Consider the following 20,961-nt stretch of genomic DNA (forward strand, 5'->3'; position numbering starts at 1 on the left):
AAAAAAAAAAAAAAAACATATGTTATATATTAATATAAAATATAAATATAACATAGTATACATATAAGCATACATATATAAAATACATGTTTTATAAAATTCATAAAGTATTATATATTACTATAAAGTATAGGTTTATTTTACAGCTTAAAATCAGTGATTAGTAAAATGACATCAAGGCTATAAAAATCAGATGTCACAGAACTTTGGAAAAGATAAAAGGGTGCATCTAAACAAAACAATTATAAAGTCTTCTTAATATGGAAAACAAAGCATATTTCTAGGACAGTTTAAAAATGAAATGATTACCTGAACAGTTTAGAGCTCTCATGGGCATGATTGTCCTGACGCTTCCTGGATACAAAATAAATGCAGTTAGGAAAAATTGTTCCATTAAACCATACCATTGATATATACAAATACAAATTCCAATTTCCAGTTCATTATACAAAGGGTTCACAAAGCTATGTACCCTAAAACAAAAGCAAGAAACTGCTTCAGAAAGCATTACACTAGAAGAGAAGAGTAAACCTTATATTGACACTGTGACTCAAAAATAACTCAGAGAAAATATTATAAAAACACCATGGTAATATTTTCTAAGATATATGATTATTATATATCAAACGTCTTAGCTATTTAAATGTAATCAGGCTAGTTCTAATTCCCTAGATACTAAAAGTTGAGAATAGTGGGCATTTTTTGTTTTGTTTTTTGAGACAGAGTCTCACTCTGGTGCCCAGGCTTGAGTACAGTGGTGGAATCACTGTTCACTGCAGCCTTGACCTCCCTGAGCTCAGGTGATCCTCCCGCCTTAGGCTCCCAAGTAACTGGGACTAAAGGTATACACCACTACACCCATCTAATTTTTGTATTTTTTGTAGAGATGAGGTCTTGCCATATTGCCCAGGCTGGTCTCAAACTCCTGGGCTCAAGCAATCTTGGTCTCCCAAAGTGTTAGGATTATAGGTGTGAGCCACCTCACCTGGCTGAAAATAGTGGGTTTTTTGTTTAGTTTTTTTTTTTTTTTTTTTTTTTTCTGATAGGTTTGAATGTTTATGTTTAAAAAGAATAAATTTCCTTTTTAGGAAATTTACATAATGGCAAAGTGAAGAAGTCCTCTAGATGAGGGCCTATGACTCAGGAAGACTTGACAACTAAGTAATTGTTCAATTTTAAGTGAATACTCAACTTCCTTAAGGCAGTGTTCAATGAGGTACCCAGAGGGTTCTGAGAACTTCAATGATAAACTGTATCAACTGTCATAAAACCTCAGATGCTTCCTTGATAGGCAATGTGTCAGTTTATCAAAATAAAAAAGATCATACACATTGACCTAGAAATTCCACTGCTGGAAATATATCCTTACAGGTGTCCTTGTACAAGCGCACACTAATATATGTACAAGAACTGCTTAAATAAATTATGGCTCAATTATAAAACTGAGGCATTTGAAATAAAGTACAGCTATAAGTGCCAATATAGAAACTTGTTCAGGGAATAGTAACATTAAATGCAAGAAAAGCTTATTGCACCCTAGTATGAAGACATATTGTTAATCCTATGGGTGAAAAAGAGGAACAATTGATCAACAGAACATTCCTGTGAGGATGCCAGGCAGCATGGACACCAGCCTGATCAACATAGAGAAACTCCGTCTCTACTAAAAATACAAAAAATTAGCTGGGCATGGTGGTGCATGCCTGTAATCCCAGCTACTTGGGAGGCTGAGGCAGGAGAATTGTTTGGACCCGGGAGGCAGAGGTTGCAGTGAGCCAAGATGGAGCCATTGCATTCCAGCCTGAGCAACAAGAGCAAAACTCCATCTCAAAAAAAAAAAAAAAAAAAAAGTGGAATGTGGGATTCAGAGGAAAAGCAAAAAAAGGATTTTACCTTTCACCTCATGACTTTCAGTAAGTTTAATTTTGTTTATTTTCTTAACATGAGCATGTTTATTTTTTTAAATAAAACACTGGTTAATAATTTTTAAAAATGCTACCATGCAGATGTACTGCAGATTCCTAAAGCAAAACTCAAATAGTAGTCTTACTTCCGTGGGCAATTTTCTCCCTAACATAGAATTTGACTGTGATGATGATGATGAGAGAAGTTGCACTTTGAAAGGGGAAAAGCACCTGGAAATTCCCACAGGAACAGTAAGTCTTTGGGTGAGAAATTAGTAGCCCCCAGATATTTGTAGTAAGACATCTGTACTCAAAGATTCCTTCTGTTAATGGCCACGAAGCCTAAGAGATTTGTAAAACAGCAGTCAAAAAACTAAACAAAGATATTAATTTCAGTTTGCTAAAAAGTTTTGCTGTTGGATTTAATTTTTTGCTGCACAATAATTTTCTGTAGCATCCCTCTATAGGAAATGAGGCAAAAACTGAAGCAGAAGTGATGACCTCATAATATTCCAATGCAAATTTACCTCTGTCAATTCCAGGAACCATGCTAACAAGAAGAAGACACAATGTTGATTCTGATTTGGCTGACTGTGTTTAATTAACTAAATATTTAAGGTTCATGTAGACACAGCCTCTGTCAGATTTGCAGAGGTAAATAATATCCTCTAAAATGGAAGTATGCTACACTTCCAATTCAAGACAAGCATATGTGAATCCTCAATTAGGACTCAGAGTTTGAAGTGAATAATTTCTAAGTTACTTTTCAGATTTAATATTGTATCATGGTATTGATCTATGCATGCAGTTCCACTGTTAATTATAACAATGATAATGGTTGTCATTTACTATATATTTACTATGGGCTGACACATACTGTTAAAGAGTTTCATGTACATTGTCTTATTTTATCTTCATTATACCCCTATGCTAAGGATATTATTACACCTATTTTACAGTTGAGAGTGATTCTTAGAGAGGTTGGGTTTCAGAACCAAAATTCAGATCTAAATTTGATGACTTCTAAGTCTAGGAGGACTCACCACCATTCTCCATTAAGTTTTATTCCAACCTAAAATAATACATTTTCAATAATATCTTCACCTAAATATTTTCACTTAACTTTAATATGTGAAATGTCTCAACTTTTAATGGTTCTAAGAGAATATAAATGAGCTCTGCATGTTTGTAGTACAAAAAAATGGCCCCAAAATGCCATTTCCTAGAAATAAAAAGTCCATAATTTAAATAATGTTCAAAATATGTATAATAAGTATTAATGAGAACAGCTTCTTGTAAGACTGTAATAAAGTTTCATGACAGACTGTTTTCTTTTGTTCTTTGAAAATCGTTACTTTTTTTTTTTTTTAGAGGAGGGGTCTCACTTTCTTGTCCAGGCTGGACTCAAACTCATGGGCTCAAGGGATCCTCTGGCCCCTGCTTCCCTAGTAGCTCCCAAGCCACTGTGTCCAGCTTGGAAATCATTAAAGAAAATAAAACCTTACAAGTGAAAATCAGGTATGTATCATTTTATATCTTTTGGTTGACACAGAATATATAATTTTGCTCAAAACATAAACTTCAGGGGCTGGGCATGGTGGCTCATGCCTACAATCCTAGCACTTTGGGAGGTGGAGGCAGGTGGATCGCTTGAGCTTAGAAGTTCAAGACCAGCCCGGGCAAAACTTCATCTCTACAAAAAAATACAAAAATTAGCTGGGTGTGGTGGCATGTACCTGTAGTCCCAACTACTCAGGAGGCTGAGGTGGGAGAATCACTTGAGCCCAGCAGATCGAGGCTGCAGTGAGCTATGATTGCAGCACTGCACTCCAGCCTGGGGAACAGAGTGAGACTCTATCTCAAAACAACCAAAAACCAAAACAAAAACAGCATAAACTTCAAGTAATAAGTACATACAATTTTATAAAAAACAGGGCTGGAATAATTTATTTCATAAGTTATTCCATAAAATATAATGTTTTCACTTAGCAATGAGGTAATACCTTTATAAATCAGACATTTAATTTTTATGGTTTAAAATAATAAAACCATTCTTATACACTAAAGGCATATCATCTAGTAGATGCATAAAATAAAATTCAGAAATAATATTCTGCTACCAGAGAATACACCAGAAGGTGAAAAAAAGTGACTTACATAAAATTCAAAATCAGATATCCCATGGTCAGAACAAAACATGCCTAGACCATTAAGTTAACTGTTTAATTTTTAGGAGAAGGAGGATAATCAGAAAAAAGGTCTTATCTATCATTTTATTTTAAAAAATCAATTTTGCTAAGTTTAACATAGGATCTTTCTATATTCCAACAGCACTCATTATCCAGAAAGTTTTTAAGATTCAAAGCATTAACTCAATTATGCAAATAGCTTCTGTCAAGAAAATCTCTTCCTTCTAAATTTCTAAGACAAGCCTACCCAAGATGCCCCACCATTTTACCAGGAAGCTAGATGATATCCCATGCCATGCTTTCTCTCCTGGGTTGTACCGGAAGAGCGTCCATCTTTGTGCCTAAGCTGGAGGTCCAAGCCCTACAGGGATCCCTCCTCTGATTCACAATGTCTAGTTTTTCACTTCAGTGGAAGACTTACTAGGGAACTAGAAATCATGCTTATTTCACATGAACCTTTCACATTTGATTTGAAACATGTTTGAGGATGTCTTTTTCTCTCCAACACTATCCTTGGGGAGCCTTTGACTACTGTCCATAAAATCACGTCTCTTCTTGGAGTTTCTGAGACATACAGAGAAAGGTAGGTGGGAGAGAAAGTGAGTGATGGCCTCTTTTTGGAATTTATTGATCATATTTATGAACCATTAAAATATGGACTATTCGTATTAGTCATTTTCTACAGCTGCTTTATCCTGGAAACTGAAAAGATTCTGCAACGGAAATTGCATGCATCATAATCTATTAATGAACATAGCATGACTTTCTCTTTAAAAACGAGCAGGATTTGGGAGGGTTTGAAAGTTTCTCTGCTACTCCACTGAAATTATACTGAGGAAAAGAAATTCACTTTAAAAACAATTGGATTTTCCAAGTTTAATTCAAGGTTAGATAATGGCATTTGTCTTGTTTTGTTAGGTGACACTTTTACTAAGCAACCTAACTCTTCCAAATGACATAAATTCGTGAGCTTGCATTTTATTACTAAAATGTATAAAAATGCTTATAGATAAGAAAACATTTTAATAAGTATGTTAGAGAAGGAAATCTATATTAAATGAATCATTAAGTCTAGGAAAATACTTTCTTTGGACTTCATAATATTATTATAAATCATTAAATGTACCATTGTATCTACCTGCAATTTTAGTTTAATTTCTTCAACAGAGATCTACTTAGAACTATAAAGATCTATAGTAATATGGTTAATTATAGCTACAGCATTTCTCTATGACTGTGTAGAGTCAATTCATTTTTCAGATTCTCTAATAGTCCATTAAAAATATATACCAGGTTTCCTAATCAATTGATACATCAAAAAATGCAGTTGGAGAGTAATTCTCATATGCAAACAGTGAGTTATCACTTTATTCACTGATATTTCCTTTTATGGTAACCAAACCCACACAAAGTCATTTTTGGCACCCACTGCCAACAAAGGAGCGGAATTCCAAATACAGTTTTGCATTCACAGTTAAAATTTTCTCTAGTGGGTTTTGAGTGTTATGAAAGGAGTAAGATAATTGACTGGAGAATAAAACTCAGGGGATATGACTCTGGGTTTCCTGTGGATACTGCTACAGCCCACAGGAGTCCTCCAGTCAATAAAGACAGACATTGTCTGGCAGGCTCATCATACTTTTCAGAGGGGGATCATGTAAAAAAAGAGATTACCTCTGCATGGCTATTTCGGTGGTAATGGAACTAAAGGAACTAAAGGAACTGAAGTGAAAGAAAATATCACAGGGAAGAGCTGGCATTCTTCTAGAAGTGTGCCCTCTCCTTTGGCCACTCTTCAGAGTCCCACTCAAATAAGTTTGGTACCCAGTTAAATAATGTCCTCAGACAAGCTCCCAAAGGAAAGACACAGAAATAGCCTCCTGGATGGACCTCCTCAGAGGTCTCTTCAGGATAACGACTGGGTGGGATTGGCAGGAAGACAGGCTTGCTCTGCAGAAGAATAAAGACCTACAGTACCCAAGGTTGTCAATCTAGGATCTTTTGCTTAGAAAAACATTATCTCAGAAAAAATTTTACCTCAGGAAATTAGTCATTACTTGAGTGGTGGCAAAAGTCAAGTGAGCATTAAATAATGACATCCTAAATAATGACAGTATAAAATGACTGGCAGCAAACACAGCTTCTCCACTTCCAACATTTAAAAAATAAAATATTTTTTAAAATGCAAATGGTCACTTGCTCTTTTCTTGAGGATTTGGTGGTATGACACTTATAAACATTTGGTCTTTTCTTGAGGATTTGGTAGTATGACACTTGTAAACAAAATATGTGTCTTATGGTAATAATTAGTGAATGACATTTTAGAAGGGACATCATTGTGTTTGTTATTAAAATGCCATAGATCAATTGTAAAATCTTTAAAAAATGCATGAACACCTCAGGGCATGGTAGTTGTAACACTGATCCCACGAGTCACTTAGACACTCATTGCCCAACCACCACTCAGAGCATACATGCTCAGAGAGTATGGGATAAGGGGAAAAAGGAACTACCAAGAAAGAAGGCATGATGAGTGCCAGAGTCCAGCTGAATAAAGACTTATTTCCACAGGAGGATTTTTTAAAAGGTGCCTTCCTGAGAGCCAAATTCATTATAAAGGCTTCTTTTAGTAAAAATTCCCATAACAACCTCAGTTCCCTCCAAAATGAGCAAGTTGCCACTATATGGAGAAAACTATATTATATACAATCCTGCCAAGCAATACAGAAAATTTTGGAGAAAAGTAAAAATATTGTGATGATCATCCTCTAATTTGATGTAATTAAAATCTAGTTTGATATTTAAAACCTAATGAGAAACGGTCATATTTTTCAATGTGGGCTGCAATGCAGGCATCATTGCATATATTTGTAGAGTTTGCCTATTTAGTCAAGATATTTATGATTTATTTTGACTACAGCATGCTGCTTTTAATATTTTGTCATACCTTTTAAAATAATTTTTTAAATTGTGGTTTCACCTTTCTACTGAGATGTTTTCTCATTATATAGCAAAAGTTATTAGGATTTACTAAGTAGAGTCTCACATGAAAATAAACTTTGTCAGAAATAAATTCTGTGAAATAAAGCTATTTTAATTACAACAATGATAATTAATTATAATTAAGACTGGTGAGCCAGGCGCGGTGGCTCACGCCTGTAATCCCAGCACTTGGGAAGGCCGAGGTCAAGAGATCGAGACCATCCTGGCCAACATGGTGAAACCCTGTCTCTACTAAAAATACAAAAATGAGCCGGGCATGGTATCAGGTGCCTGTAGTCCCAGATACTTGGAAGGCTGAGGCAGGAGAATCACTTGAACCCAGGAGGCAGAGGTTGCAGTGAGCCGAGATTGTGCCTCTGCACTCCAGCCTAGCTAGTGACAGAGCAAGACTCCGTCCCCCAAAAAAAAAACAAACAAAAAACTAGTCTACTATGAAAAACAAAATACAACAAAACAACACTTTTCTCTCTAGATGGAAAATATATTGTTTCCTCCCTGATTTGATGACAAACTCAGTTTATATATGAGCCCATGGTAGGCCAAAACAGCTTTTCAAGTTTAGTGTAACAAGAGAATAAGAATAAACAAATTTTAGTTATTAACCTGTTATCCACATATCAAAAAACTGCATCACAACCGTCTTTGATTTCCAAGATGCCAATTCTCCTCACAGGAATTCATGCACAACTTCTGGGAATCTAAAAGATGAATAAGAAGATTTAAAAGATGATGACACCTGTAATGAATTTAATAAGCATGCTCACTCTTCTTCACTCACAGAACCTACCTTCCTTTAGGAAAGAAAATTTGGAACTGGATCTCTCAAGAAGCTATGTCCCCCCCCACCAAGAAAGAATTTCCTTTCTTTTAACATAGTTTAAATCTTTTGAATAAATACTTGTATTTAAAAGGAATTCCCTGTAACAGTGAAATGCTAGAGTTAAAACTTCAAGTATCAGAACTAGAAATTGTGTCATTGTAGTCCATGATACGGTTCTGCCATAAAGCTGAGATTTCCAAAGAACATCTTTAGGTGTATCAGCAACTAAACTTCGCAGGTGAAGTCTTAGATAACCTCGTTGTAAATTTGTTTCTATAGTTTATTTCAGCAATGTTATAGTTTGTGCTAAAATTAAATTCTGAAATAGGAATCTAAACCCAACCAAAGCAAAATTCAGACTTTCCAAAGTCTAGTAAGTAATGAAGAAAGGAACTTTTCATATATAGAATTAATATTTATTCAAGTATGATCCAAAGAAATGCATGGAAGGTCAAACTACCTAATCCAAATAGATTAATCAATGATCTTAACAGAGTTTATCTCTCAGTATAAAAGACCTACTTAAAAATATTATAATGATACTCATAATTGTATATTTGTTATTTTTTTAAAAAATTGCTCTTTCTTCCTGACAAGTTAATACAAAACTCTCGTAAGAATAACTAAAGCATTAAACAACAGTTAAAATGTGCTTTCCTGCAGTACCACTTCATGTGAACATTCAAAGTGCTTAAAGGAAGTAGTTTGCTTTAGTTTCCCCCTCATTTCTGCACATCACTGTGGTAGCACTTCAGGACACCCTGTGCACTTGAGACATGAATCATTATAAGCAAGTAGGCCCACTCGGTTCCTCAAAAGATTCAAAAGGTGCAAAAATAGCTTCTGCAATTGAAGGAAGAACCACGTCAGTAACCAGATGAATGTGGGTGGTCACATAAGATTCTGGTGCTGCAAAGGGCAAATTATTAAGCAAATGCTAGATTTATTTTCTTTTTTAAACTTTATTCTTCTTGCCTGAAATCAACGGTTTGCTGGTACCCAAAGTGACACCTGACAAGTTCTACTGTTCTCAAAATTGAAACTTTCATCAATGCTAAAGAGCATGATTCATTAACATAGAAGGAATAGAGGTGATATCCTAAAACAATACACATTTTCTATAAGATAATTAACTATAGGTTTAACACACTAAATATCACATCTTTTAAAAAAATCAAATAAAAGCACTTCAAAAAACACCACAAAACTATAATCTAGTCTAAAGTAAAGCATGGCATTCTTCAAAAAAAAAAAAAAAAAAAAAAAAAAAAAAAAGAAAAAAGAAAAAAGAAATCACTGAGTTATTTTGTACTCCAAACAGAATACACCCAAGACATAAATGGGCCAAGGTTCTAAAGAGACAGATATTTATAGGAAGCCTTAACTTGCAGTAGTCAATGACTACCTGTGACTGGTAATCTCACAGTCACCAAATTAAGAGGCAAGAAGGTAAAAGAGAGCTTAATTTTCAGTAGGCCAGCCAATCTCCCTTCCCCTACAGAAATCATCACTCCTACCAGCAGCATCCACAGGCAAAACAGAGCACGTGAGTGCGCCCCAACAAGCTGTGATGGGACAGCATTCCCAGTTCTGATTCGCTTTTCCAGTCTTACTTTCTAAGATGGTGGCTACTGGAAAAGCTAAACATTCCTTTCATGATATGTACATGTATTTGAAATTATAGATTACAGATGATCCCCCTTTTTACCTGGTAAGAGGATTCGAAAATTGGTTCTGTTGCATCACTCATGACCTTTTAAATGTTTGGGTTTCTCTTGAAGAAGAGAATGGTAATCATGTTATACTTATCTTTACCTTACAGAAAGTTCCAGATAATTAGTGTGATTTTAAAGCAAAGATGCAAATGATATTAACATGAAATGATATCAATTTCGGAATTTCTGCACAAATCATTTTGTTATAAATTGAAATCAGTAATGGCCTTTACATGGGACTTGGTTATTGTTATTATTGAAATGGAGATATGGAGATGCTATCTCAGAAATTTATTTTTTGCATTAATTTTAAGTGAGTTTTTGTGTCTTTATTTCTCCATCAAAATAAAAGAAAAACCTTTTATCAAACAGCTCTTGAGAATGTATTATGACAATTCATGCTCCTATTCTTAAGAAATCAACAGTTTACATAGTATGTTATTAAAGAAATGGACTAAAGGAGGAAAGATGATTATTTCTTTAACTTTGCTTTTAGATTGTTAGATTCGTAAGAACTTACCAGGTAATGAAATATTAATATTTAATAAAACAAACAAGTTTTCAGAAATAGTGCTAATGAATCTTGATAAATATCCCAAGGTCACTTAAAATTCCTTCCTAAATATGAGGTAAAAATTATATTTCACTTTACCACATACAGGATGGTTTTTCTGTCAACCTGCAGGTTGAAAGAGACCCTTGAAAATATTTTCCAATCCTCCATCTCCTATTTGTAATAAACACTTGGAAGATTTGAGTATTACTGTTTCTATCCCAGTGGTTTCTCAGCCTTCCCATTCTTAGAAGAGAAAAAATCCTTGGCATTAGTTACTTGTTCTTGGATGCTTGTGGGTTATTACTATTAAGCTAAGCAAGAGTCAAGCTACTGATTGATAGATGATAGATAGACATTTAAAAATTATCCATTGTTAGTGGGATTGTCTTTTTCCATTCTCTACTTTTCCAAATTGTTTCAAAACAAGTTATAGTTAATGCTTTAATAAGACTCTTACATGAATCTAGCAAGAGGTGAAGGTTTCATTGGCAGAACTTGCAAGTACCTCCCATCACCCTTCTTTTTTCTGAGGTTAAATAAATACACACTATATCACAATTTTAGGAGAAGAGCTGATAAGGTAAACAAGTTACACTTTAGATGAGCATTATTATAATAAAAACAGTCATTATTAGCTGGGTGTAGTGGCTCACACCTGTAATCTCAGCACTTGGGGAGGATTGCTTAAGACCAGGAGGTTGAGACCAGTCTGGGCAACATAGCAAGACCCTATCTCTACAAAAAAAATTTAGGCAGGTGTGGTGGTGCACATCTGTAGTCCCTGTTACTTGGGAGGCTGAGGTGAGAAGATCATTTGAACCCAGAGGTTTGGAGCTGCAGTGAGCTATAACTGCACCAGCCTGGGGGATAGAGTGAGACCCTGTCCCCCCCCCCCAAAAAAAACAAAACCACAACAATGAAAACAATTCTTATAAACTCAATGGAAAAATGGCAAATAGGAACTGGAAACAAGATATGATAGCTTTATTTCTCAGTAAAAAGGAGTGTTTAAGTATTACATGTTTAAAAGAATGAACACTACTGTTCACTAGAGAAGAGACACTTTACTCTTATAGTAGGGAATAGAAAAAATTCAAAAGTAGTGACTAACGATGGGAGAAAAGCACTGAAAGAGATATCAATGTTCAAGATATACTCCATCAATTTCACACGGTTTTTATAGAGGCATCTTTTCCTCTCTACAAAAAAAAAAAGACTCTAAATGGGCCCATTGTTCCACTTTGGAGTGCCTAGAGTGGCAAAGAAAGAAGAGGTTGGGAAGGACTACAGAAGGCAGGTACAGGATAGACAATATGCATACACACACACGCACACACATACACACACACATTGACAGGATAACTATAAGCTAGATCTTTAGAAATATTTTTGATATAAAGGTAATGAATGAGGTTGGTGATGAAATGTAAAAAAGAAAACATATTAAAGGGACATGACTAGGGAAAGAGAAACATGGTAGTTTTGGAACATGGGGCAATTCATTACTGGAACAACTCTGTAGAAGGTTTTGAAAAGTCAAGAAGGTGCATGGAAAGAAGGATTCCCACAGAGTTTTCATAGTAGGAGGCTGGGGCAAATTGAGTCCAAATTATCCAGAAACTGCCCATAAAAATGATACCAAAGCTACATATGGTCTATTGCTGATTCTCAGCAGGTAGTGCAGGAGCACAGAAAAGATAGGAAACAAAGCATTGCATAAATTAAAACTAGTGAAAACAAACAAAAACAGGTAATGTGCATTAGAGATTGTAACTTAAGCCTCTTTAAATAGGATTTCTGATTATTCTATGATACTTTAAGACATTTACTGAATGCCTACGATGTGCCAGAAATGGGCTACATTTACACAATACAGAAAAAGACAAGACAAGCACTGCATTTAAGAGCTCAGAGCTGGCTGGGTGTGGTGGCTCACACCTGTAATCCCAGCACTTTGGGAGGTCAGGACTTCAAGACCAGCCTGGCCAACATGGTGAAACCCCGTTTCTACTAAAAATACAAAAATTATGCCGGGCGCGGTGGCTCACGCCTGTAATCCCAGCACTTTGGGAGGCCGAGGCGGGCGAATCACGAGGTCAGGAGATTGAGACCATCCTGGCGAACACGGTGAAACCCCATCTCTACTAAAAATGCAAAAAAGTTAGACGGGCGTGGTGGCGGGCACCTGTAGTCCCAGCTTCTCGGGAGGCTGAGGCAGGAGAATGGCATGAATCTGGGAGGCCTTGGAAGTTGCAGTGAGCCGAGATCGCGCCACTGCACTCCAGTGTGGGCGACAGAGCAAGACTCCGTCTCAAAAAAAAAAAAAAAATACAAAAATTAGCTGGGTTTCGTGGCTGGAACCTGCAATCCCAACTACTCGGGTGGCTGAGGCAGGAAAATCACTTGAACTCCAGGAGGCAGAGGTTGCAGTGGGCCGAGATCACACCACTGCACTCCAGCCTGGGCAACAGAGCAAGACTCCATCTCAAAAACAAAAACAGAAACAAAACAAACAAACAGAAAAGAGCTTAGAGCTTCAGGAGGTAGTGTTATTTGTGAATTCGTTCAACAAATGACATAAATATAAACAGATTACAAGGGAGATTGCAAGAGGGAATGGTCACTCCTTTCTGGAAAGTCAGAAAAGGTTTTCTAGATGTAACGACACTGAACTTCATATTTAAAGAAAACTATATATGTTAATATATAGAAATGCACAGTTATCAATGTTAGATTTAGAAACAAATACATTTGTCAGATGAAATAAAAATATAAGACTCTACCATTCTGGTTTATCTATGGGTGTATATACTTTATTTTAGTGTGGTGGAATGTTGGTTCATGAGGATGCTTGGGGAATAAGGTGTTCTAGCTAATACAACCTTATGGCTAGGTAAAGACCACAGATAAATCATTTTTTGTTAAACATCTGATAGTAATTTATTTTCAAAAGTAAGCTAGCTTTTGCCTTGAGTTAATTACAGTCTACTAACCATAGTTGAATCTTCCTTTGATGATTCGGGATCATATAGCGTTCTCTAGTCATTCTGCATCTTGGCTGTGCTTATCTGGTATTGACCATGCAAACTTCTCCCAACATGTGTCCTTAAAACACATATCATGTTTTCTAAGATAAGAGCTATAACCTAGGTTGTTTTCTTGACCCAATTTGACACCACGTAAGTCATATACCTGACTAACTTGATTTTAGGAGCAAATATATAACTACAAACTTCTATTACTATTTAAATGTTTAGCTTATTCTAAATAATATAGGCAGTGTTTAGGGCTGTGGAATAATTTAGAAACCATTGAATTTAATCTATCAGGCAACTAACAAATGAACCAGAGAAGTCAAAAGACTTGCTTAGGGACCCACAGCTCATTATGATAGTTCTGGTCTGCAGCTTAGGTCTTTAAACTGTCAAGTCAATTATTTTCCATTATCCACACTGCGTCCTCTTATTCAAAGTTTATTTATCTAACCCTATTGCAGAAATCGATTGAATGAGTAAAGAAGTAAAAAATGAAGAATTAATAATTTTGAAATTCAAATGAGCAAAGATATGTATAATCCACAATCAAAGAAACAGAAAATAAGAGTAGTTAAGGACCAATGCTCCACTGAACTGTTTATCAATTTTTATAGTAAATAAAAATCAATTCAACAAAAATTTTAATTTTTCCAAAATGAGTAAATGATAGAAAAATTAGAAGTAAAGATAATCAATTTCTACAAGCAGTGCATTATTTAGTATTGAAAGAAAAAATAATTACTTAATTTACAACCAATTTTCAGTATAAGCTATTTTCTAAGATTTTTATGTTCTTATAATGAAAATTTTAAAGTAAATATTTTAAGGAGAGTTATGAGATCATCTTCCTAAAAGCAAAGATAGCTCTTTCATTGAGAGTCAATGGAGGTAAGCCCCTTGTTCACAATACCAAAATTTTACCTAGCAGACCTGTGAAGACATGGTAACACCACCTCCATAGGCAATACTTCTGCTGCATTGGTTTTGCGAAAGGGCAGAGCCAAGTACATGTTTTGTATAATCAAAAATATTTTTTTGTTTTCTCCTTTGTGATACATTTTCTCACTTTTATTTTTTTTTCCGTCCCTTCAATTTCCTCTATCTTATTCCTTAATATGATGGTAGGTAAATAACTACTTCTAGCCACGCCATCTTAAACATTTACTCTTTAACTAAATATTTGGAGAGACAGGGATAAAAGCAAATAAGGTTTATTTGACTACCATACTCTAGTGAGAAGTATGTATGACACAACAAAGTCATAACTCCAATGTATTGTTCTCTAGTTTTATCGTTTACAATGCTTATGTTTACTATTTGGTTGCTGCAGATATACAAAAATAAGGTCATGATTCTCCAATTTTCTTTTTACTCCTAGGTATGCCAAGACTAGCATAAAGAAAGGCCGCTGGTAACTTTGGATTATGTACACAAAGAGAACAGAGAAATCAAATCATAAAATATGCATTATATTCATAAGTATTCATATAACAGGTTGACCTTGCCTGAAGAAAATCCATTTTTGAGGGAAGATCCTCCTGCATCAGTGGAAATAATACCCAAAGCAATGAAAGCACAGCTGAAAATTTGAATTGCATCCCACATTTCATGCTACAAATGATTCTCAGATGTGATGAAAAAGAAAATTGTCTTCAGTCTACCTATAGTAGGTCTACACACAATAAAAATCCCTCAAAAACAAATCAAGGCAAAGCCTATGACATATCATATAACCTAATCAGACAGACCCTATCTACTTCTAATAACTGAGCTGATGAAAGAATCAATTCTATTTCCTCTCTTGACAATTTTCCTAGAGAGTGGGGAAATTGGTCTGTGTGCCTGTGTAGAGATATACAACCTCAGGAAACCAAAGAACAAATCTGGACTCACACTGTCCCAGGTTCTATAAGGTACATAGGGTAAGTGGATACTATCTCTCAAGACTTCAGAAATTGACATGAGGTTAGCACACAGCAAATAACCTGAACATCAGTTGTTGTCAGAGCTTAGGAACCATATGATCAAAAATGGCTTGAACAACCAGGAAAGACTAGACAGAGGGAAGGGGCTCAAGTGGAAGCCATGATTTACACAAATGAGTTAACTAGATAAAGCTTTATTATTACGTGTGCTACATGGTTATTCAGGTACCTCCTTGACAGTTTGATAAACTGTGAATGGTATTCATATTTTTTGTCTCATCTCGGAATATATCATTGCTTACAAAGTTTAAGGCTAAAAAAATTCAAGTTTCAAGCAGGCATTTATAAGATCCTATTGGGCAAATTCTGTCAGGCAATTCCAGAATTCCATCCGCAGGCTTATTCACTCAGTCAAATTACATTTTTTTCCAAAGCTCATATATACTAATGTGATGAAATAAAATATTGCTAAAATGCAACCTTCATATTTCTTTGTTTGAATCCAGATATTACTGTCTCGTTTACCAAAAAAATCCCCACATACGTATAAATTTAAATCAATTTCAATGACACCAAGTAAGAATTAAAAATAGTGTGCATGTGTAGGATCAAGATAAATAAGACAACACTCTGCTTTCAAAGAGCTTACTGTCTAACGAGTAAGGAAAGCATATGAACAATAAGCTATGAAAGCAACAGAGGCATGAAATGGTGTTGTGAGTATACAAAGACAAGAGATTGCTTACAAATGCTGCATTTAAGGAACACTATCTTAGATTTTGAAAGAAGGCTCAGATTTGCAGGCAGAGATACATTTAATGTGAGGTTATTATTGTGACATAGACAAGAGAAGGGGTGTTGGAGAAACAGTCTGTATGCCTAGAACATTAGGCAGACTGAGGTGATGGTGGTGGCAGAAGGCAAAGAACTTTAGTTGGCAGACACGGAGAGGCATCAGTGGTTCTGAGAAGACAACTGCCACAGTCACAGAGACACTTTAGAAAGCTATTATATCCCATCTCTTTCCATCCCTTCAGGCAAACTCTGCAAATGTATAGCCCGAAAAAGAATCAAGATTAAGAAGAAGTTTGTTTTAAGGCAAGGAGACTTGGAGCAAAGGAGGAAAAGTTACAAGTAATAAGATAATGGAATAAACTCTTTTTAAAATGGGATACTATGCAGCCATAAAAAAGAATGAGTTCACGTCCTTTGCAGGGACATGGATGAAGCTGGAAGCCATCATTTTCAGCAAACTAATACAGGAACAGAAAAATACTGCATGTTCTCACTCATAAGTGGGAGCTGAACAATGAGAACACACAGACACAGGGAGGGGAACATCACACACCACGGCCTGTCAGTAGGCAGAGGACAAGGGGAGGGAGAGCATTAGGACAAATACCTAATGCATGCGGGGCTTAAAACCTAGATGACAGGTTGATAGGTGCAGCAGACCACCATGGCACATGTATACCTATGTAACAAACCTGAACATTCTGCACATGCATCCCAGAATTTAAAGTAAAATAATAAATAAATAAACAAATAAATAAATAAACAAACATTTCATTAAAGAATGAATGAAAAAAATTGGGAACCAAAAAGGAACTCAAAAGCATAGATAAGGAATCTGTGTCAGAAGAAAGCATGAAAATTTTTCTGTTTTAGAATGAAGGGAAGGAAGATATAATGAAGCAAGATAACTTTTCAGATAGAAAAGAAACTGAGGAGTTCCCTTAGATGTTCTTATTTTCTCAGAAAAGTAGAAGGTAAGGTCTGCTGATGGGAGCAGGGAACTAGCTCTGCTAGAGGGGCTTGATGAATGGAGAACAGTCAGTTTGCCTGGAGTATTAGTACTCATAGCAGTCTTACGAAGAAAACACTACTTCTTATTAGGCTATTTAAAAAGAATATTTTCCGAACTTTTTTCTGAGTCAATAACCATATCCAAATAATTTAATAATATATTCAAAAGTTTATCTTTTATCCTAAAATAAAACTCTTAAGATGATTAATTATAAGCTATTACGTATGAACAGTAGATTTAAGACTATTATATTTTTTAAAAACTGTGTATATATCTTATAATTCTATATAACTACCAAGAGTAGCAAATTGTGATACTCGTGCTGTGCTTCATCGCATAGGCATTTAGGGAATATTTACTGATGACNTGATAGAAAAATTAGAAGTAAAGATAATCAATTTCTACAAGCAGTGCATTATTTAGTATTGAAAGAAAAAATAATTACTTAATTTACAACCAATTTTCAGTATAAGCTATTTTCTAAGATTTTTATGTTCTTATAATGAAAATTTTAAAGTAAATATTTTAAGGAGAGTTATGAGATCATCTTCCTAAAAGCAAAGATAGCTCTTTCATTGAGAGTCAATGGAGGTAAGCCCCTTGTTCACAATACCAAAATTTTACCTAGCAGACCTGTGAAGACATGGTAACACCACCTCCATAGGCAATACTTCTGCTGCATTGGTTTTGCGAAAGGGCAGAGCCAAGTACATGTTTTGTATAATCAAAATATTTTTTTGTTTTCTCCTTTGTGATACATTTTCTCACTTTTATTTTTTTTTCCATCCCTTCAATTTCCTCTATCTTATTCCTTAATATGATGGTAGGTAAATAACTACTTCTAGCCACGCCATCTTAAACATTTACTCTTTAACTAAATATTTGGAGAGACAGGGATAAAAGCAAATAAGGTTTATTTGACTACCATACTCTAGTGAGAAGTATGTATGACACAACAAAGTCATAACTCCAATGTATTGTTCTCTAGTTTTATCGTTTACAATGCTTATGTTTACTATTTGGTTGCTGCAGATATACAAAATAAGGTCATGATTCTCCAATTTTCTTTTACTCCTAGGTATGCCAAGACTAGCATAAAGAAAGGCCGCTGGTAACTTTGGATTATGTACACAAAGAGAACAGAGAAATCAAATCATAAAATATGCATTATATTCATAAGTATTCATATAACAGGTTGACCTTGCCTGAAGAAAATCCATTTTGAGGGAAGATCCTCCTGCATCAGTGGAAATAATACCCAAAGCAATGAAAGCACAGCTGAAAATTTGAATTGCATCCCACATTTCATGCTACAAATGATTCTCAGATGTGATGAAAAGAAAATTGTCTTCAGTCTACCTATAGTAGGTCTACACACAATAAAATCCCTCAAAACAAATCAAGGCAAAGCCTATGACATATCATATAACCTAATCAGACAGACCCTATCTACTTCTAATAACTGAGCTGATGAAACAATCAATTCTATTTCCTCTCTTGACAATTTTCCTAGAGAGTGGGGAAATTGGTCTGTGTGCCTGTGTAGAGATATACAACCTCAGGAAACCAAAGAACAAATCTGGACTCACACTGTCCCAGGTTCTATAAGGTACATAGGGTAAGTGGATACTATCTCTCAAGACTTCAGAAATTGACATGAGGTTAGCACACAGCAAATAACCTGAACATCAGTTGTTGTCAGAGCTTAGGAACCATATGATCAAAATGGCTTGAACAACCAGGAAAGACTAGACAGAGGGAAGGGGCTCAAGTGGAAGCCATGATTTACACAAATGAGTTAACTAGATAAAGCTTTATTATTACGTGTGCTACATGGTTATTCAGGTACCTCCTTGACAGTTTGATAAACTGTGAATGGTATTCATATTTTTTGTCTCATCTCGGAATATATCATTGCTTACAAAGTTTAAGGCTAAAAAAATTCAAGTTTCAAGCAGGCATTTATAAGATCCTATTGGGCAAATTCTGTCAGGCAATTCCAGAATTCCATCCGCAGGCTTATTCACTCAGTCAAATTACATTTTTTTCCAAAGCTCATATATACTAATGTGATGAAATAAAATATTGCTAAAATGCAACCTTCATATTTCTTTGTTTGAATCCAGATATTACTGTCTCGTTTACCAAAAAAATCCCCACATACGTATAAATTTAAATCAATTTCAATGACACCAAGTAAGAATTAAAATAGTGTGCATGTGTAGGATCAAGATAAATAAGACAACACTCTGCTTTCAAAGAGCTTACTGTCTAACGAGTAAGGAAAGCATATGAACAATAAGCTATGAAAGCAACAGAGGCATGAAATGGTGTTGTGAGTATACAAAGACAAGAGATTGCTTACAAATGCTGCATTTAAGGAACACTATCTTAGATTTTGAAAGAAGGCTCAGATTTGCAGGCAGAGATACATTTAATGTGAGGTTATTATTGTGACATAGACAAGAGAAGGGGTGTTGGAGAAACAGTCTGTATGCCTAGAACATTAGGCAGACTGAGGTGATGGTGGTGGCAGAAGGCAAAGAACTTTAGTTGGCAGACACGGAGAGGCATCAGTGGTTCTGAGAAGACAACTGCCACAGTCACAGAGACACTTTAGAAAGCTATTATATCCCATCTCTTTCCATCCCTTCAGGCAAACTCTGCAAATGTATAGCCCGAAAAGAATCAAGATTAAGAAGAAGTTTGTTTTAAGGCAAGGAGACTTGGAGCAAAGGAGGAAAAGTTACAAGTAATAAGATAATGGAATAAACTCTTTTAAAATGGGATACTATGCAGCCATAAAAAAGAATGAGTTCACGTCCTTTGCAGGGACATGGATGAAGCTGGAAGCCATCATTTTCAGCAAACTAATACAGGAACAGAAAATACTGCATGTTCTCACTCATAAGTGGGAGCTGAACAATGAGAACACACAGACACAGGGAGGGGAACATCACACACCACGGCCTGTCAGTAGGCAGAGGACAAGGGGAGGGAGAGCATTAGGACAAATACCTAATGCATGCGGGGCTTAAAACCTAGATGACAGGTTGATAGGTGCAGCAGACCACCATGGCACATGTATACCTATGTAACAAACCTGAACATTCTGCACATGCATCCCAGAATTTAAAGTAAAATAATAAATAAATAAACAAATAAATAAATAAACAAACATTTCATTAAAGAATGAATGAAAAAAATTGGGAACCAAAAGGAACTCAAAAGCATAGATAAGGAATCTGTGTCAGAAGAAAGCATGAAAATTTTCTGTTTTAGAATGAAGGGAAGGAAGATATAATGAAGCAAGATAACTTTTCAGATAGAAAAGAAACTGAGGAGTTCCCTTAGATGTTCTTATTTTCTCAGAAAAGTAGAAGGTAAGGTCTGCTGATGGGAGCAGGGAACTAGCTCTGCTAGAGGGGCTTGATGAATGGAGAACAGTCAGTTTGCCTGGAGTATTAGTACTCATAGCAGTCTTACGAAGAAAACACTACTTCTTATTAGGCTATTTAAAAGAATATTTTCCGAACTTTTTTCTGAGTCAATAACCATATCCAAATAATTTAATAATATATTCAAAAGTTTATCTTTTATCCTAAAATAAAACTCTTAAGATGATTAATTATAAGCTATTACGTATGAACAGTAGATTTAAGACTATTATATTTTTTAAAACTGTGTATATATCTTATAATTCTATATAACTACCAAGAGTAGCAAATTGTGATACTCGTGCTGTGCTTCATCGCATAGGCATTTAGGGAATATTTACTGATGACTTGAATATTTACTTTTTAGCATCATTAGTGACTGAGGTGATTCTTCTCAGTGAATTAATCAATAATTTAACAAAGGAAATTGATGACGATTCTATGCCACATTTCTTTCCCGATACCATGATTACCAAAATATGTATTGCTTGATACTATGGGCAGAGTAAGGTGTCAAAACTCCATGTTTTATAATTTCTTAATTTCTTTCTTTCTCTTTCTTTCTACCCC

At 35.3% G+C, this 20,961-nt stretch overlaps 1 protein-coding gene across 4 annotated transcripts in view; it reads right to left on the reverse strand.

Annotated features, from left to right (window-relative positions):
- Positions 1-20,961, reverse strand: part of HIVEP2 (HIVEP zinc finger 2) — a 206,974-nt gene that overhangs the window by 26,585 nt on the left and 159,428 nt on the right. For all 4 annotated transcript variants that reach the window (XM_017887673.1, XM_017887675.1, XM_017887674.1 and 1 more), the window contains 2 exons: positions 7,700-7,794; positions 310-354 (listed from right to left, as the gene is read on the reverse strand). The gene's annotated coding sequence lies outside the window, so the exon portion shown is untranslated. The remainder of the gene's footprint in view (positions 1-309; positions 355-7,699; positions 7,795-20,961) is intronic.

Source organism: Rhinopithecus bieti, unplaced genomic scaffold (assembly GCF_001698545.2).
Source record: "Rhinopithecus bieti isolate Rb0 unplaced genomic scaffold, ASM169854v2 scaffold_17771, whole genome shotgun sequence".
Lineage (NCBI taxonomy): Eukaryota > Metazoa > Chordata > Mammalia > Primates > Cercopithecidae > Rhinopithecus > Rhinopithecus bieti.